General features: G+C 55.0%; 1 protein-coding gene across 3 annotated transcripts in view; it reads left to right on the forward strand.

Annotated features, from left to right (window-relative positions):
* The first annotated feature begins 10,953 nt into the window (after positions 1 to 10,953).
* PSD2 (pleckstrin and Sec7 domain containing 2) overlaps positions 10,954 to 18,683 on the forward strand; it is a 48,703-nt gene continuing 40,973 nt past the window's right edge. For 2 of the 3 annotated variants that reach the window (XM_034960617.3, XM_063604252.1), the window contains exon 1: positions 10,954 to 11,148. The gene's annotated coding sequence lies outside the window, so the exon portion shown is untranslated. The remainder of the gene's footprint in view (positions 11,149 to 18,683) is intronic. The other variant, XM_034960616.3, reaches the window with a different exon arrangement.

Genomic DNA, 18,683 nt, shown 5'->3' on the forward strand with positions numbered 1-18,683 from the left:
CAGTCTCCCAAAGTGCTGGGATTACAGGCGTGAGCCACCTCGCCCAGCCTACCTCTTTCTTGTCTTTTGTTCAACTTCATCCTTTCAAAGTGCCCACTGATAATACTCTATTTAAAGTTGGAACACCTCTCACCCTGTCTACCCTTCTCATCCCCTTTCTTTGTCTTCTCTTCTCCTCTCCTTTCCTCTCCTCCCTTCCTCCCTTCCTTCCTTCCTTTTTTTTTTTTTTCAGGGTCTGCTCTGTTGCCCAGGCTGGAGTGCAGTGGTGCTATCTCAGCTTACTGCAACCTCTGCCTCCTGGTTTTAAGCAATCCTCCTGCCTCAGCCTCCCTAGGAGCTGGGACTATAGGCATGCACCACCATGCCTGGCTAATTTATGTATTTTTAATAGAGATGGGGTGTCACTATGTTGGCCAGGCTGGTCTTGAACTTATGACCTCAGGAAATCTGCCTGCCTCGGCATCCCAAAGTGCTGGGATTACAGGTGTGGGCCACCGTGCCCAGCCCTCATCGCCTTCCTGATGGCCTGTTTTCCCTGTGGTGCACATCACTGTCTATAATATTATATACTTCACTTACTTATTATGTTTGTTTCTTCTCTCCTCCCACCTCCATTGGAAGCATGATTCAGGAGGGCAAGGATTTTTGTGTTTTTTTGTTTACTGATATGGCTCACCTAGAATAGTGCTTGGTACATGTAGGGACTCAATATATATTTGTTGAATGAATCAGTGAAGGAAGGAAGTATGATAATGTGGGACGGGGTCTCCAATCTAAAAATGGGTTAGATGCTGGGTGCAGTGGCTCGCGCCTATAATCCCAGCACTCTGGAAGGCTGAGGTGGGAAGATCGCTTGAGGTCAGAAGTTTGAGACCAGCCTGGGCAATGCAGGGAGACCTTGTCTCTACAAAAAATTTAAAAATTAGCCAGGAGTGGTGGCATACACCCGCGGTCCCAGCTACTTGAGAGGCTGAGGCAGGAGGATCCCTTGAACCCAGGAGTTTGAGGTTACAGTGAGCTGTGATCACACCACTGCACTGTAGCCTGGGTGACAGAGTGAGACCCTGTCTCAAAATAAATAAATAGCCTGGGCGCTGTGGCTCACACCTGTCGTCCCAGCTCTTTTGGAAGCTGAGGCAGGAGGATCTCTTGAGCCCAGGAGTTTGAGGTTACAGTGAGCTGTGATCACACCACTGCACTGTAGCCTGGGTGACAGAGTGAGACCCTGTCTCAAAATAAATAAATAGCCTGGGCGCTGTGGCTCACACCTGTCGTCCCAGCTCTTTTGGAAGCTGAGGCAGGAGGATCTCTTGAGCCCAGGAGTTTGAGATCGGCCTGAGCAACATAGTGAAACCCTGTCTCTACAAAAAATTCAAAAATTAGCCAGGTGTGGTGGCGGGTGCCTGTAGTTCCAGCTACACGGGAGGCAGAGAGGTAGGGGGATCACCTGAGCCCAGGAGGTTGAGACTGCAGCGAACAAAGATCGCTGCCACTGCACTCCAGCCTGGGGGACAGAGCAAGACCCTGCTTCGCTTTATTAAAAATAAATAAATAGATAAATAAATACATTTTTAAAATGAGTTAGGGTCAAGAAAAGGTGGCTTTCTGGTATGCCCAGGTGTCATGGACATTAGAGCTGTTTGCTGTGCAGCAGCTGTCCCCATTCTCCTGAAACATTCCCCCATTTTCCTTTGGGACAAATCCCCACCCACCATCAGTCAGTCCATGTGGTGGATCACCTGAGGCTGACTCCAGGCTTCACTTCAAAGGGGCAGTGACTCTTGGTGACTCAGTGATTGGTTCAGGGCTGGGAGCATTTCACATTTCACCATGTTGCCCAGGCTGGGGCGATGAGACTGAGTCCTGAGACTTCTGCTTGTACTGCACTGTTGGAATGGGGACGGCTTCTTCCCTCAAAGCTGGACGTAAGCTCAGACCTGCCTTAGCCAACTTGACGCGTTTTTGGAAGAGCCTGCCTGGAAATGAAGGCAGTGCAGAAGAGCACTGGGCTACAGATGTGGAGAAAGATCACATTTGAAAGCCTCTTCTGTACTGCCTGACCTACTCCTAAACTTGACTTCCCATTTAGAGAAACCCCTTTTCACTGATCAGTTTGAGTTGGGATTCTGTCACTCGCACAACCACTTACAGTACACCTCCACGAGCATCCGAACCGGGGAGTGAGGAGGGACTGGTTGGGGCCTGGGGGGTGTGTGGGATGTGTGGCCCCAGTGGTCTTCCCAAGTGAGAGAGGCTGAGCACATGGAGGGCACTCACTTAGCAGTGCTAGATGGAGGTGGCATGAAAACAGATTGCCTTGGCCTTGTCCTAGAAGTGCTCTCAAGCTGTCAGCGGAGAAGGTCATGGGCATGAACGGGGCAAACAAGACCAAGGGCTCCTACCATGCCTGAGCTGCAGGCTAAGCTGAGATGGATTCTGCCCCTCCACTCCACCCCCACGCCCCAGTGCAACAGAAAGCCCAGTTCCAGCACAGACGAAGGGGGGCCTGGGCTCTGCCACTTACTAGGGGTGCTCTGGGGTAAGTCACTGAACTTTCTGAGCTCGTGTCCTCATAGGTAAAATGGCAATCATGTCCACTTCATAGGAGTGCTGTAAGGGTGAAATGAGGTCATGCGTGCCAAGAACTCAGCATGAGCCTGGCTCACAGAACACTCTCAGCAGCAGTCAGCTGCCACAACCAGCGTTTGTTGGTGTTCTCTCCCAGCTAGGGAGTCCGCCTGGTGCCGCGGGTGCAGTTTCCACAAACACCAGCAGGTGGCGCCCCGACCCCAAAAGAGCCCCCGTCGCTGGCCTTCCCAGGGCCGGGAGCGGCTGGGCTGGGCGGCCTCTTGGATCTCGGCCAGTTAGACCCGCGATCTTTCCCGCTGCACGGGGACCCGTGCGTGAACTCCTCTCAATTCTCTGTGGTCTCTGGCACAAGGAAGAGGGGGTCTGGGTCACCATGGGATAGTTGGGGAGCCTGTTTTCCATCCGTGTTGTGTAACGGCACGGCCTTCGGAGACAGCCTGGGCAAAGTTGAGGAAATACCCGGGTTGGAGCGGATAGGAGACTTTCAGAACGGGCGGGATCCCGACGCGCAGGCTGATTTTTGAGTGCCTGCGGCTGAACTCGGGGCGCCGCTGGGCCTGGTGCTGCGGTAGGAGGATGACCCATATGACCTGTATTCGCTTCCTTTCAGAGTGCGGGCGAGCGGGGCTGCGCTTCGCGGAAGACTCCGGGCAGTGCTGGGCACTGGGACGCGGGGAGTCTGGAAATTCTGCGTCTGGCCAGCAGAGGGAGGCGGAGAGCCCGACCCCCCGCGCCCCCCCGAACCGGTGCCCAGGCCTGGCCCGGCTCCCCCAGCCCGAGCTCGCCCTGCGGGAACCTTCCCGGCTTGGCCGCTCCTCCCTGGGCAGGACTCGACATGTCCCGTGTCCCTTCATTTTGGAAAAAGTCTTGCCCTCCTCTCCCCGCCCAGCTTCTTGGAGGAGCGCGTGGGTTAAGGGGAGGGTCAGTTTCAACCCGAACTCAACCCTAACCGCACCGCGTGCCCCGCTCCCTGGGCCTCAGTGCGGGTGATGGCACGGACTGGCCACTCTAATTCTAGCAGCTGCGAATTCCTGGGACAGGGTGGGGTGACCTCCACTAGGGTAGAGACTGGGGGGGCACAAGGGGCTTCTCCCCCTAACCCCCATCAACCCAGGCCTGGACGGCCAGCTGGACCTCCGGAAGCGCGGGCTGCCCACCCCATACCACCCCGGCCAGTTCCCGGGACTCTCCTGGACAGGCTCCCGGAGGCCCACAAAGGCCCTTAGATGCCGTTCTGGGCCAGGCTCTGCCTGGGCCCTGGGCCGGCGGCCGGCTGGCTCTCGGCACTGCAAGTCCCTGGCACTCCTGTGGGGCTTTGTCCACCAGCCCTGGCCCCATGCTGGCCGGGCCTCGTCTGCTGGGGGAGGGATTGCACAGGCAGGTCGTAGAGCTTGGGCAGTCTCCCTTTCTCCAGCCCGTGGCCTTGCTGTCCTCCAGGTGACTGGCCCCTTACCTCAGCCTTGCTGGCCCCCACAGCCAGGGCTGTCCAGTGAGCAAAGAGTGTGAGTCCTCCCCACGCTCCCTCCTGGCTAACATGGGAATGGTGGGTCACGTTGTCCTCGTTTGCAGACCAGACCGGGGGCTCCAGGGATCTTCCCCAGGCCTCCGTGGCTCCCTGCACCGGCTCCTGACTGCACGGTTTCCCTACTGTGGGCCTGTCAGGGTCGCGGCCCAGGCATGCGTTTGTCCCTGGCCACTCATTCTTTCATTCATTCTTCGGTTCATCACTCTTTGGATACCAACTTCATCCAGGCCCTGGGCTCAGGGAGGAGCTGGGGACTGAGAGGGAGTGTGCAGGGTCCTTGCGCTCATGGAGTGTCCAGTCCAGACAGTCACGACACAGTATGACATGTGCTGTGATAGAGGCAGACCTGCCTGGCCTGGGGGCACCTCCTCAGAGAGGCCTTCGCTGAACACCTGACTGAAGTAGCCCTACCCACCAGCCAGCTGCAGTCACACACCAGGTTTTGTTTGTGTGTTTCGAAGCCCTTCTAATATTTACAGCTGACTTCTTCCTTTATTAAGGAAGGATCGCTAGAGCCTGGGAGGTCAAGGCTGTAGTGAGCCGAGATCATGCCCCTGCATTCCAGCCTGGGTATTCCTGTCTCTAAAAGAAAAACAAAAAACAAAACAAAACAAAAACAAAAAGAAACCCACTCAACAAACTAGGAATAGTGGGCACTCATTATATGAGTGCTTCAGTAAATGCCCACTGGGTGCCAGGCACTGTTCCAGCCCCCTGGGAATCTACAAGGGAGAGAGGAAAATTCTTACCCTCATGGAACCTATGGCCTAGTGATGGCAGCGGTGGTGGGGACACAGACCATTCCCAGAAAGGACAAGCATATGGTATATACATATGTGTTATGGAGGAAAAGAAGGCAGGGAAATGGGAGATGTGGATGAAGGAGGGGGTAGTATTTTAGTAGAGTGGTCAGAAAAGGTGACATTGGAAGAGAGCGCTGAAGGAAGTGAGGGGTGGGTGGTGCGGATACCTGGGGGAGGAGTGTTTTAGGCAGAGAGCAGCACGGGGCGGGCGGGCGCTGAGGTGGGAGTGTGCCTGGTGCTTTGGAGGAACAGGGAGGGGACCGGTGTGTCTGCAGGAGAATGAGGTCAGAGGAGTGGTGGGGGCCAGATCTTATGGGATTTTGTGGCCTGCGTAAAGACTTGGTTTGAGTCTGGGCACGGGAGCTCGTGCCTGTAATCCCAGCACTTTGGGAGGCTGTGGCAGGAGGATCACTTGAGCCCAGGAATTCGAGACCAGGCTGACCTTGTGGTCGTGATGTTTACGGCAAAGAGGAAGAGGAGGTCAGTGTGGGTTGGGTTAAGATGGAACTGCTCTTTGGATATCCTAGTGGCAACTTCAGGTCAGCACTTGGGTGTTGGGGTCTGACCTCAGGTGGAAAGGTCCAGGTTGGAGAATCACACACCGAGAAGCTTCAGGGTTTAGCTGGGCTTTGAAGCTGGGCTGGGGTCATCATGGGAAAGAGTGAGATGGAGAAGACCGAGGACTGAGCCCTGGGAGCTCTGGCACTGGAGGTCAGAGAGGGGTGGAGAAACCAGCAAAGGAAGATGAGAAGGTGCAGCCAGAGAGGCAGGAGGAAAAACATGACAGTGAGGAGTCCTGGAAGTCAAGGGAAGAAAGTATGTCAAGGAGGAAGCGGGGATGAACGGTGTCAGATGCTGTCAGGAAGCTAAGACCAGGCCTGTGAATGGACTTTTGGATTTAGCATTGTGGCAGTCACTGAGGACTAGGCCACAGTCTAGCACCATGTACAAACTTTAGAAAATGGTGGCCATGGCCGGGTGCTGTGGTTCATGCTTGTAATCCCAGCTCTTTGGGAGGCTGAGGTGGGTGTCCTGAGGTCAGGTGTTCAAGACCAGCCTGGCCAACATGATGAAACCCTGTCTCTACTAAAAATACAAAAAATTAGCTGGGTGTGGTGGTTGGGTAGGGGGGAGCGCCTATAATCCCAGCTACTCGGGAGACCGAAGCAGGAAAATCGCTTGAACCCAGGAGGTGGGGGGTGCAGTGAACCGAGATTGCACCATTGCACTACAGCCTGGGCAACAAAAGTGAAACTTCATCTCAAAAAAATAAAAAAAGAAAAGAAAATGGTGGCCATTCCAGGTGGACCTGGCTACACAGGCACACAGAAGGTGGATAAAGAAAAAGGCACTCTGCACAGTGGCTCACACCTGTAATCCTAGCACTTTGGGAAGCCAAGGCAGGAGGATCACTTGAGCCCAGGAAGTCAAGACCAGCCTGGGCAACATGGCGAAACTCCATCTCTACAAAAAATATAAAAATTAGCTGGGTATAGTGGTGCATGCCTGTAGTCCTAGCTACTGGGGAGGCTGAGATGGGAGGATCGCTTGAGCCTGGGAAGTCAAGGCTGCACTGATCTGAGATCATGCCACTGCACTCCAGCCTGGGTATTCCTGTCTCTAAAAGAAAAACAAAAAACAAAACAAAACAAAACCAAAAACAAAAAGAAACCCACTCAACAAACTAGGAATAGAAGGGAATGAACTCAACATGATAAAGGGCATTTATGAAAAACCCACAGCTAACACTGTACTCAGGTTGCAGCGAGCCATGATTGTGCCACTGCACTACGCTGGCCTGAGACCCTCTCTCAGAAAACAAAACAAAACAAAAAAAAAAACAAAAAAAAAAGAGAAAGAAAAAGGCATCTCTTCCCCTGACAGATACAACCTTGCATCAGGACACACAGCATGGTGAAAGGAGAACAGGTTGGGTTTTAGCTACCTCTCCATCCTTCATGTAACCCAGCACCCTTGTGCAGTGCCCAGCCTGCACATCTGTACTCAGCAACTGTGTTGGTGACTTTGATGAGTGGTGTCAGTGGACTGTACAGGGAGATAAGAGCTAGACTGGAGTTCCTTTGAGAGACAGGAATTAGAGACAGCCAGCATGGACGACATTTTCAAGGAGCTTTGCTGTAATAGGTAAAGAGAAATGGGATGGTAGCTGGGGAGTGGAGAGGAATTAGCCAAATGAGAGTGCGTGAAGGGGAAGGCATCCCAGGCAGAGAGCCTGCCTAAGCAAAGGGAGGTCACTAGAAATGGTTGAGGGGGAATGAGTGTGGGAGGGGTCCTAGGACATCAAATTTGAGGTGGGAAGTGTCAGGAGAGGGGACATAGAATAGGTGAATTGGGGCCTTCATCTTGGGGTCTTGGGGGTGCTGGGGACAGGGGCAGGTTACAACAAAGCTGTGAACACAGTAGGTGCTTATTGAGCTCTCTGGGATTGGCCTGGGGAATCCCTACCCAGGCACCCCACCTGGGCCTCAGGCTTCCAGCTGGAAGATGGGAGAATTGGGTGTTTTAGGGGCCCTCTGAGTCAAGCCTCTTCTGGGTTGGACCCAAATGAGTCCTCCCAATTGGTGGGTCCTTCTGTCCCTGCCCAAGGTGCTGACCATGCCCAATGCAGCTGCCCCCCACCCCCATAACTTTCATGCTCTCCTGGGGACCAGTCAAGGGCCAGGCGGTAAACCATGGGAAAAGGCCCCTCCATGTGCAAGGGTCTTTGGTTCAGCCTTGGCACCTGCTTCTTATGAGACCCCCTCAGGTGAGGAGGTGGGGTGGGGGAGGAAAGGGAGGTCACTTGGAGGAACAGGGAGAAGCTGCGCATTCTTCTTTCCCTTGAGGAATGGGGGACATATCATCTATTCTGGCTCCTGGGTAGGGGGATGTTGACCCTGCTGTCTTTCTTTCTCTTTCTTTCTTTTCTTTTCTTTCTCTCTTTCTTTTTTCTTTCTGTCTTTCTCTTTCTCCCTTCCTTCCTTCCTCCCTCCCTCCCTCTCTTTCTGTCTCTCTTTTCCTTCCTTCCCTTCCTTCCTTCCTTTCTTTCTTTTTTTCTTTCTTTCCTTCCTTCCTTCCTTCCTTCTTTCTTTCCTTCTTTCTTTCTTTCTTTTCCTTTCTCTCTTTCTTTCTTTCTTTCTTTCTTTCTTTCTTTCTTTCTTTCTTTCTTTCTTTCTTTCTTTCTTTCTTTCTTTCTTCTTTCCTTCTTCTTTTGACTGAGTCTTGCTCTGTTGCCCAGGCTGGAATGTAGTGGCACGATCTTGGCTCACTGCAACCTCTGCATCCTGGGTTCCAGTGATTCTCTTGCCTCCGGAGTAGCTGGGATTACAGGTATGCGTCACCACACCCGGCTAATTTTTGTATTTTCAGTCGAGAGGGGGGTTTCACTGTGTTGGCCAGGCTGGTCTCGAGCTCTTGACCTCAAGTGATCCAACCCACTTTGGCCTCCCAAAGTGCTGGGATTACAGGCGTGAGCCACCATTCCCAGCCTGACCCTGCTGTCTTTCAGGAGGCGAAGGTAGCCACAAGGAACAGTAACAATACTCCCCTCTCCAGTGTCCATGGCACCCAGAACACTCACACAGAGCTCACCTGTGGCCTCCAGGCAGCCCTCTGAGCCCTAGGGAGCTAGTTCCACTTGACGGAGGGGAAAGGAAGGTTCAGGAAAGGGTACAGCTGCCCATAGCCACACAGCTAGGAAGTGTGGGTTGGGGGGACTGGACTAGAACCCGGGTCTCCTTGCCCCTGCCACAGGCTCCCAGAGCTACAAAGGACAGGGGGCAGATCCAGGGGGCAGAGACTAGGTTCTGTGTGCCAGCCCAGCGCAAGTTAGCTGGAGAGACAGCTATGTCTACCTTTCCCCTTTCCCTGTTCTTTCCTTCCACATAATTTATTAAGCCATGCTGAGTGTTAGGTGCTGAGGATACACTGTGAACCCTTTCAAGGGGCTCAGAGTCCATCCAGTGGACAACAATTAAATAATGCATTCCATGAGTAAGTAGTCATTACGGCTGGAACAGCCATGGCCCATTGAGTGCATCTGTGTGCCAGGTCTTGAGCACATCAGCTCTTTCAGTCCCCATCCTAGCCCCACAAGAGGGGGACTGCTACCATCCTCATTGGGCAGATGAGGAAGTAGGAGCCCAGAAAGGTGGTCCAGCTGTGACTTGAGGGCATGGGTGCCAAGGGTGGGGAATGTGGTATCTAAGCCCTGCCACGAGCACTTCCCTCCACAGCCCCTGCTGGTCGCCACCCTTCTCTGCCTACAGGTAGCAGAGGGCAGGGGGGTAGAATGCAGGACAGCAGGGAAGCCAAGCTCCCTCTGTGCCCTTTAAGATCCTGGGCACCTGCACAGAGAGTGGCTCCCTTGTTTCTGGGCTCTGCGGTAATGTCCTAGGGTTTGATGGGCAGTGAAGGATGTGGTCTGAGTGCCCTCTTAATTGACCAGCTGTGCTCACAGATTTAGATCTCCTGGGATCATGAGCAAGTGACATGCTCTCCAAGTCTCAGTTTTCTCATCTGTAAAACGGGTTGTAGGATTGTTTTGAGAATTAAATATGACACATGAAGAGCACTTGGTAGATGCTTGGTTGTCAGAGGTGTCACCATGGTTGATGAAGTCCCAGCTCCTGCTGTTGCCCAGCTTGAAGGGAGGGAGACTACACACAGCTCAGATCCCACACCTCCAATTACTGCCACCCTAAGAGGTCAGCAAATCCTCTTCCTGCTCCCTAAGAAGAGTCCATGTTTGTGTGTTCATGGGTGGAAAGAAGGTCAGAGAAGACTTCATGAAGGAAGGGGCATTTAAGGAGGAATTTGAGGGTTCAGTAGGAGTTCACTGAGCACAGCAGGATCAAGGCCCCACCGGGCAGAGTGTGGATCATCTGCTGAGGTCTGGAGATGGAAGCAACTGGGTGTGGTGAACCCCCCAGGGGCTGGAGTAGGGGAGAGGGGTAGAAAGTGGCCTCCAGTGGCAGGGCCTGACTCTATCCTGATTTCCCTTCTCCCAGGCACTGGGCCTGCTCCCCACACCCTCCTTAGATCCCTGTGGGTGGGGGCCCTTTAATGCTGCTCTGAGAGGCGGACTCTTACTCTGCAGGTGCCTCACAGCCAGGAAGTTCTTAATGTCTAGCCCAGGTACAGCCAGTCAACCCTCTTCTTCAGTTAGAGTCCTGGGCTGAGGGGGGCGGCTTCAGGGCCTTGACTTGCCCTTGGGGAGACACCGTGGGACAGGTGCCTTGGGAGATGGTTTCCTCTGCCCAGGGCACCCTCTGTCTCTCTCTGTCTCCTTATATCTGCCCAGGGAGGCTTCCCCTTGACCTGGCACAGGGATGTGGATTCTTGGTTGGACCCACCCCTCACCTCCCGCCTCCCTCAGGTTCTTTCTCCTTTGTCTCTTTCTCCTCTCTCCTGCCTCCTCCCATCCCACTCTGTCCCGAGGCTCCTTCTCACCCCACAGCCCAGGTCTCCGTCCCGTCCCGTGTGACTCTAGGTCTCAGGGGCTCAGTTTCCCTCTCTGAGATTCTTCACCTTGGCCTCCCGCACTCCCTGCTCCTCCCTTGGCGGCGTCTCCCGGGGGCTGGCGTGTGTGTCGGGGGGCTGGGGGCAGGGGTCACTCCCTGAACAGACCGCGGGAGGAGGGCCAGGACCCGCCCCTTCCTTCACCTCCAGGGCCTGGCGGGTCCCGAGAGCTCAGGTTCTAGACCGGTGGGTCCTGCCTGGAGGGCGGAGGTGGTTGGGTCTGGCCGAGGGTTCGAGGACGGCAGGGGCCCAGCGGGGCTAGGAGGGGGCAGAACCCCGGGCGCTCCCCTCCCCCCCTTTCTTAAAGGGCCCGCGCGGGGCAGAGGGGGACAAGGTGGGCCGCGCTCTCCCCGGCACGCTCGGGGTCCCGGGGCGAGCGCTGCGCTGCAGGCGGACAGGGCTGGGGGCCGCGCTTCCCTCCCGGCTCCGCGCCCGCCGCTCGCGCGCCCGCAGTGCCCCCGCCCTTCCCCGCCCTTCCCGCTCCTCCCTCCTCTTCCCTCCTCCTCCTCCTCCTCCAGCTCACGGCTCCGCTCCCTCCCTCCTGCCGTCCGTCCCCCTCGCTCAGCCTCTCCACATCGCGGCTCCGGCACCTGAAGGGACGCGGGCGGGCGCGGGCAGCTCCGACCGGCGGCGGCGGGGCGGGACAGGCAGCCCGGCGGCCTCCGATGGCCCCGCCGTGAGAGGCCGGACCCGCGGCGGGGACCAGCAGCGGTGAGTGGGGCTGCGGGGCTCCGGGACCCGCCCCTCCCCGCTGGCGGCCAGGCCGGGGCGGGAGCGGCCGGGGAGAGGGCCGCGTGCGGGGTGGGGGGCGCCGCCCTCGCCCTCGGTGCCCACCCGGGTCCGCTAACAAAGCTACATTTCCAGATCAATTCCGCGGCGTCTGGAGCATCCGAAGGATACGGTTGTCATGGAGATGGGGCCGAGAGAGGAAGCCCGGGCTGGCCGGGTCTGGGCCGGGGAGAGGGGGCGCCGCGGGAAAGCCCGAGCCCAGCCTGAGGGAGGGTGGGGGCTGCCGGCCCGATTGTCTCCCGGCTCCGCCACCCACTACCCTCTCCCCGCTTTTGTATAATCTGGGGGTACGCGTGTGCGTGGGGGGTGCCAGTGGCAGCCTGGTGGCCGGGGATCGGGGCATTGGGTACCGGGGCCTGCCGGCAGCCACCTTCACGAGGCTGCAGCTTTGAGGATTTATTTCTGTTTCCAGTTTCCCAACTTTGACAGCCCTGCTTGGCGGCCAGGCCTCCCCGGCTCTGCAGCTAGAGCGGGGGCTCGCACGGGGGCGTGGCAGGCAGGGCTGAGGAGGCACATAATGGCCGAGGCGGCAGCGGGAGGGAGGGGTCCCAGGAGCGGGCTGCTGGGGCTGGGTGCAGAGGGAGTCCAGACTGGGGACAACCCTGCCCAGCGGGCCCCCTCGGAGGAGGAGGTATTCAGCTGTTCCTAGAGGATGCAGGGACTCCCTGGAATGATCACTGGGGGCATTGTTTTTGCATAGGCCCAGGGGGCCACTGTCTCAAGCCCACCCCTTTGTCTTGGGGCCATCTTGGGGGGGCCAGGAAGAGAACAGGGAGCAGAAGCAGCAGTCACAATGGAAGAGGGCCTAAGACTCCTGGCAGCCTGGGGATAAGCCAGGCTGAGTTTGATGGGGATCAGGGAGAGGGCTCAGGATTTGGCCAGGGCAGGTGGGCAGCCTGGGTTTGGACTTTCCTGGGTTCCCCAGTTCCTTTTTCTAGATCCTACAAACAAGAGCTGCTTAATAGTGGTTGGGGGTGGGGGGGTTCACTGGGCTGGGACTGCCTCCAAACCCAACCCGTGGCCCAGGGCAGTTGCAGTCGTTCTCTCATTCTTCCACCCTCTCCCCAGGACTTTAGGAACCTGTCTCCCAGGGTAGCTACAAGTTCTGGGGCCTGGGATCTCCGAATCAGTAAAATGTGCCTGCTGTCCTCCCAGCAGCCCCTTTCCCCAATATATGCAGGAAGCAGGGAACAGGGGCTTTTGAGTGGGGCTACTGCAAAGTTTGGTCCTGGTGGAAACATAGCAGGTCCCTAGGGTTTGGCCAGAGCCCCCAAAAGATTCCCACGCAGTGGGGTGAGTAGGTGGGTGTGGCCCAGCTAAAGGAGGATGACTGGGTTGTCCTTGGAAGGCCTCCCTCACTGGTGCCTCTTGCAAGGTTGAAGTCTCAATGCTTGGGTGAATTGCACCCTGCAGCCCAGGGATGCCCTGAGAGGCCTCCCCGCTGCAGCTTGTCCTGGTCTGACAACTATGGGGTGCACGCTCCACAAGCAGACCTGACAAATAGTGCCTCCCAGGGTCTTCCCTGAAGGGAGAGAGCAAAGATAGCTGGAAGGAATGACTTCCTGCTCTAGACAGGACTGAGAGAGAGAGAGTGGCTGGGGGTATTACCTCACCCAGCTTCCACATATGGAGCATATGTGCTAAGTACCCTCATAACAGTCTTTAGAGGGAGGCACTACCCTTATTCCCATTTTGTGGTAGAGCTGTTTGTTCAAAGTCTCCTGGTTAGTAAGTGGCAGAGTGAGGATTTGCACTTGGCCAGAACTGTCTGATACTCAGACCTGTGTCCCCATCCTCTCTCTTCTTCCCTGGAGACACAATTTAGGAGAGAGGTGGGAGGTGGGATAGAGTGCCTCTCCATCTGGGCAAGAGGGTGACCTTGGGAAAAACAAGCACTAAGCTGTAGTTTCCTAGGGAGGTGGGATCAAGGCATTCCCATTCCGGACGTTGGCTTGCAGGAGATCAACACTGCCTCTCACAACAGACGATGCTCTAGACCTCCTTTGCCAGATGGTCTTTTCCAGGAAAATCTGTTTTGAGCGGCATCTTATGTCTGAGGCTCCGTATTTAGACTGGCTCTCCAAACAGGAGGATACACTTAGGCTGTCGCCCCTTGAGGGGTGTTTGGGGGAGTTGGGTGGGCTTGGGGCCAGACCTGGCTCCTTGCCACAGCTCAATGGAGGGGGAGGGGCCCATGTTCCTGCCCTGGTCTCCCTGGGACCAGCTTGTTTTCCTTGTCCCTCTAAGCCGGTTTGCCCACAGGTGAGTCCGTTTCCTTAGGGTCTGGCCCCCTTTTCAGATGGTAAGCCACTCCAGCACTGTGCCTGCCTGGCCTGGGCTGGCCTGTGGGCTGGCCCACAGCTCTGCGTGCTCAGATTTGTGGACTGCCCTGGGGAAGGAATGTCCTCTCCTCTGACTCCTGCCCCAAAATTCCAACCCCTGAGCTCCCCTCTTTGGAACATCTCCCTCCACTCCCTTCCTTCTCCCACCTTACTTTTTATCTTGTCAAAGCTGATAGTATAGTGAACACCCACCTACATACCCTTCACCTAGAGACCTAGATTTGCCAGTTGTTAACATTTTGCCACATTTGTTTCTCTCTCTCTCTCTTTCTCTCTCTCTCTCAATCTTTTGAAAGTAAGTTGCCAACATTATAACACTTCACCTCTAAATACTTCAGCATGAATTTCCTGAGACAGGGACATTTTTCTACAAAAATAATACATTGTTATCATACCCAAGAAGTTTAGTAATCATCCAGTTTAACCTAACATGTAGTCCATATTTAAATTTCTCTAGTTGTCTCAGTAAAGTCCTTTATAGCTGTTTTTTTTTTAATTTGATCATGGAACATACATTGCATTTAGTTATTATGGCTCTTTAGTGTTTCAATCTGGATGAATCCCTGGCTTTTTTGAATTTTTTTTTAATGACATTGTCAATTTGGAAGGCTTGTGGTACGTCTCACATCCTGGATTTGTCTTCTTGCTTGCTTGTGATTAGAGTCAAGTTAACCATTTTGGGGCAAGAATATCCCATAGATGATGTCATGTCCTTCTCAGTGCATGATATCGGCAGGCACCTGTTATTAGTTTGTCCTGTAGTAGGTGGTGGTAAGTTAGGTCACTTGGCTCAGGGGTCCCTGTATTTCAATTCTGTTCCTCCCCCTTCCCTACCTCCAGAAGCTTCATCTACCTGGTAATCTGCGCACCAGGTCAGCAAATCTGACTGAACCCCTACATCAGACCAGATGCTGGAGAATAGAGAAGCAGACAGAAACTTTCAGGGAGCTCAAAACTTCAGGGTTGGGAGTGGGGGAGCCACAACTCAGACAGGTGCTGTTGGTGGGGGAGAGGGGAAGCCCAGAGAAAGTAGTGAGAGGCACAGCAAGGGGAGAGGGCATGGGGGCCAGACAGGAAGGGAGGCCCAGGCCACAGCTAGCCTGGAATGTGGGCTGAGGGGTTGGCCTTTTCCCCAAGGGCACTTCAAAACCACTGAAGGGTTTTGAAGAGGGGATGATGAGGCAGTTTGGAGTGTTGGAAAGGCACTCTGAGGAGGATGGAGTGGGGCTGACTGGGCCAGCACATGGGAAAGAGACCAGCCAGGAGGCTGTGGCAGCACCCAGCACAAGACAGGGGGGACAGGATTGGGGCTGCTGCTTGTGGCATATAGAGGGAGTGGAGTTGTGTGGTTTGGGGGCCCTGCTGGGAGGGTGTTGCTGGGGGGTATCGGAGAAGGGGATGGAGCTGGGAGAGATTTAGGAAGCAGAACGGACAGGCCCTTGTGTCTGACTAGAGATAGGGAGAGTGGGAAGGATGAGCTCATGCAATGGCTTGGGAAGGGAGATGGAGGTTTTGAGTGCATGAGGTCTGAGGTGTTTTCCAGGCCAGAGGAATGGTGTGTGGGAAGCTCATTTGGTGGCCCCAACTGTGGCCCCCTTGCAGAAGCTCATTTTGAGATGCGGGCAGAAAGAAGAGCCACACATAGCCCACTGCAGGGGATGGATGGTGGGCTTCAGGCACCAGCAGGGGAGGGCCCTGAGCAGGGCTCGGCCAGCTCAGATGGCAGCTGCCCCTGTGGAAGCCAGGATAATCCTGCCACTAACTTGCAGACCCCAATTCCCTTACCTCATTTTGCTTCTTCACACCTTCTTGGCAAAACCCCAACCCTGGTTAAATCCAATGCCTGGCCTACCCCACTCCTGCACATGCAGCTGAATGGGGCTGAGCAAAACAACTGCCCTGATTGTTCTCACTTTCAGTCCAAGCCCATGAACTCTGAACTTCAGGTGGGTCCTTAGTGCAGTCCACCAGGCACAGCACAGGTTCTGAAGTTGTCGCCTCTCCCACATGCTAGATGATTCTTTCACACTTGCTCTTTGTGTGTGTGTGTAGAGATGGGGTCTCACTATGTTGCCAGAGCTGGTCTTGAACTCCTGATCTCAAGTGATCCGCCCTCCTCGGCTGCCCTCCTTGGCTTCCCAAAGTGCTGGGATTATGGGCATAAGCCCCTGTGCCCGGCCCTCACTTGCTCTTCTACCCTCACCCTCCGGCCTCTCCCACCCTTCCTTTCAGCGGATAATCTTTGAGAAAATATAAGCAGTCAGAGCGTCCTGAGGCTCCCAGCACCACACTCACTGTCTGCCAGCGTCTGCACTCACTGCTCTGCTTTCTTCTGTCTCTGTGGGTGAAGTGTTCCTGCTCCTGGTTAAGGCCACCCCTCCACTTTTGCAGAGATCCTGGCCTCTTGTGTCTGCTTGAGAACATCACTCCAGCAGGGCCCCCGCCTGCATCATTGGGTCCCCCTCTCTGCTAGAGCATCCCATGAACAGATATCTTGCTGTTATTTCTTTTATCTTAAAAATGGTTCTGGCTGGGCACGGTGGCTCACACCTGTAATCCCATCACTTTGGGAGGCTGAGATAGGTGGATCACCTGAGGTCAGGAGTTCAAGACCAGCCTGGCCAACATGACGAAATTCCGTCTCTACTAAAAATACAAAAATTAGCCAGGCATGGTGGTGGGCACTTGTACTCCCAGGTACTCGGGAGGCTGAGGCAGGAGAATTGCTTGAACCTAGGAGGCAGAGGTTGCAGTGAACTGAGATTGCGCCACTGCACTCCAGCCTGGACGACAGAGAGAGACTCCATCTCAAAAAAAAAAAAAAAAGATCTCTCCTTCCCTTAGCAGAGAAACTTCTGGAAGGGTTGTCTAGACTCATTGTCTCCACATCCTCTCCTCCCGCTCTCTCTTGACTCCACTCTTATGGGGCTCCACTCCGCTGACCTCTCCTCTCAAGGTCAACAGTAATGTTCCTGTCGCTGCACCCAGTGGTCAATTCTCAGTCTTATTGGCAGCTTTTGACACATCCAGTCTTCCTCTTCCTTGAAATACCTTCCTTGGCTTCCAGGACACCCATTCTTCTGTTTTCCTCCTACCTTGTGGGTTGCTCCTTCTCAGCCTCCTTTGCTGGTTCCTCTTCTCCCCCTCCCACCTCTTGATATCAGGGTGCCCCAGCACTTGCCCTGCACAGGCTCTCTCCCCCATCTCCACTCCTCCATACAGATCCCATCCAGTCTTTTGGCTTTAAGTATCACCTATGTACTGCCAGCCCCCAAATTTAAATCCCAAGTCTCAACCTCTCGCCCGACTCCAGTAGCCTACACAGCATCTCAACTTTCATCTCAACTTTCCTGTCTGTCAGACAACCCCCCTCAACTTGCCCTGATCTTCCTCCCCAAACCTGCTCCACCCAGTTTCTCTTCTTGAGCGGCAACTCCATCCTTCTAGTTGTTCAGGGCACAAATGTTGGCATCACTCTTGGGTCCCCTCTCTCTCTCCTGCCCCATGTACAGCACATGGATGGGTGAGGCTTTAGAGTGCCTGACTTCCCTTCAGCGGGCCATGGGCAAGAGAGGAGGTGACAGTGAAATGGCCCAGCACAGCCCCTTTCACACCCGCTTACTTCGTACCACATGCTGTTGTATTTTCATCAAGGAGGCCACAACCTGCAGACCCTGAGCTGAAGTCCTAAAGAGGAGACAAGACTGGACAGGGAAGAGGAGGGAGAGGAAGGGAGGACTCGGCTGGGGACAGATGAAGAGACGCTACATAACACAGAGATTGGGGAGGGGGTGGGGAGGAAGGCCACAGTTGGGGAGGCAGAGAAGGAGAGGAGTTGGGGGGCCTGGACAGAGAATGTGAGGACTTAGAGGGTTTGGGGTGTGTGAAAACTGGGCAGACAGAAGGGAGGAGGAAGCTTCTTGGTTTCTGTCTCTTGGCTGTTGAAGCAGACTGTGGGGAGCTACTCAGAGGTGGAGCTCTCTCAGGTCTGCCTCTGCCCAGGTGTTGTATCCAAGGCTGGGCTGGTTGGGAGGATTTGCACTTGGTCAGTCCATTGTAGCTCTCAGGATTCAACTCTCAACCCACAGGCTCATGTTAGCCTGTGGGCTCCATGAGCCTGTGGGTTGAAGCAGTGTGAGTCCAGTGCCCTCCGAAGTTGGAGGAAGTGGCCCAGTGGTCAGTCTGGCTGTGAACTCTCTTGACCAAGACAGCTTAGTCCTTTGTGGTTCCTGATAACTGAGGGTTCACCCCGTAGGGAAGTCAGTTGGGCATAGAGTCACCAGCTGTAAACATGATTTGAAATTTGACAGCAGACTTTGTGGATTTCATTAGTGTTAAGGGCTCTTCAACCAGCATGCAGATGTATGCAAATGCTAAGCAAATGAGGGTGCCAATTGGCTGGGGGGTTGGGGAGAGAAGCAAGCTGGGAGATGTCTAGGAATGACCTTTGTGGAGCAAGCTCCAAGGGCCCCTGAGAATCCCAGCAGAGCACATGCAGGATAAGATGCAAATGTGCATGCAGCCCCGGGGACTTCTGCCTGCCTGACCATGAGAACATGAGCCCAAGGCAAGGGCTGGTTCCCTGATGGCCACACTGAGAGAAGGAAAGCAGGTGGGGGCTGGTTATCACTCCAAACAGGCATTACCTGAAAGGGATGGGCATCTTTAAAGAGGGCGTAGGTTCTTGGCCCTTGCCCTACACTTGTGTGCCCTGAGATGGAAAGATAGGAGTGAGCCTGGCCTTGGGTGAGGGTGTTGGGAGGGCAGGACAGTAGGGACCTCAGCTGCCTTGAGAAAGGGAGGGGGTGCCCTCTCTGGCCCCCCTCCTGGCCCCACGGGAGTCTTTCATTTGCCTCTACCCTCTAGCTGGGCTTCTGAAGCCCCTGCCTCAGAACTTGCTCTGACAGCTGCCAAGGACGCATATCCACTGGGTGCTGGCTGAGTGGCCTGTGCTGTGTGCTGCTGTCCTGGGCATGGCACCCCTGGGGGTAGCCAGCTTGGTTCCTTGCAGCCCCCAGAAGGTTTTGGGAGGCAGCAGCCCTCCCTTGAGCACTGAACACATGCCATCTCCTTTAATCCTCACAGGTGCCTTGAGAAGACAAATGCTCTTGGCAC

The sequence above is a fragment of the Pan paniscus genome, chromosome 4 (genome assembly GCF_029289425.2).
Source record: "Pan paniscus chromosome 4, NHGRI_mPanPan1-v2.0_pri, whole genome shotgun sequence".
NCBI classification, from domain to species: Eukaryota; Metazoa; Chordata; class Mammalia; order Primates; family Hominidae; genus Pan; species Pan paniscus.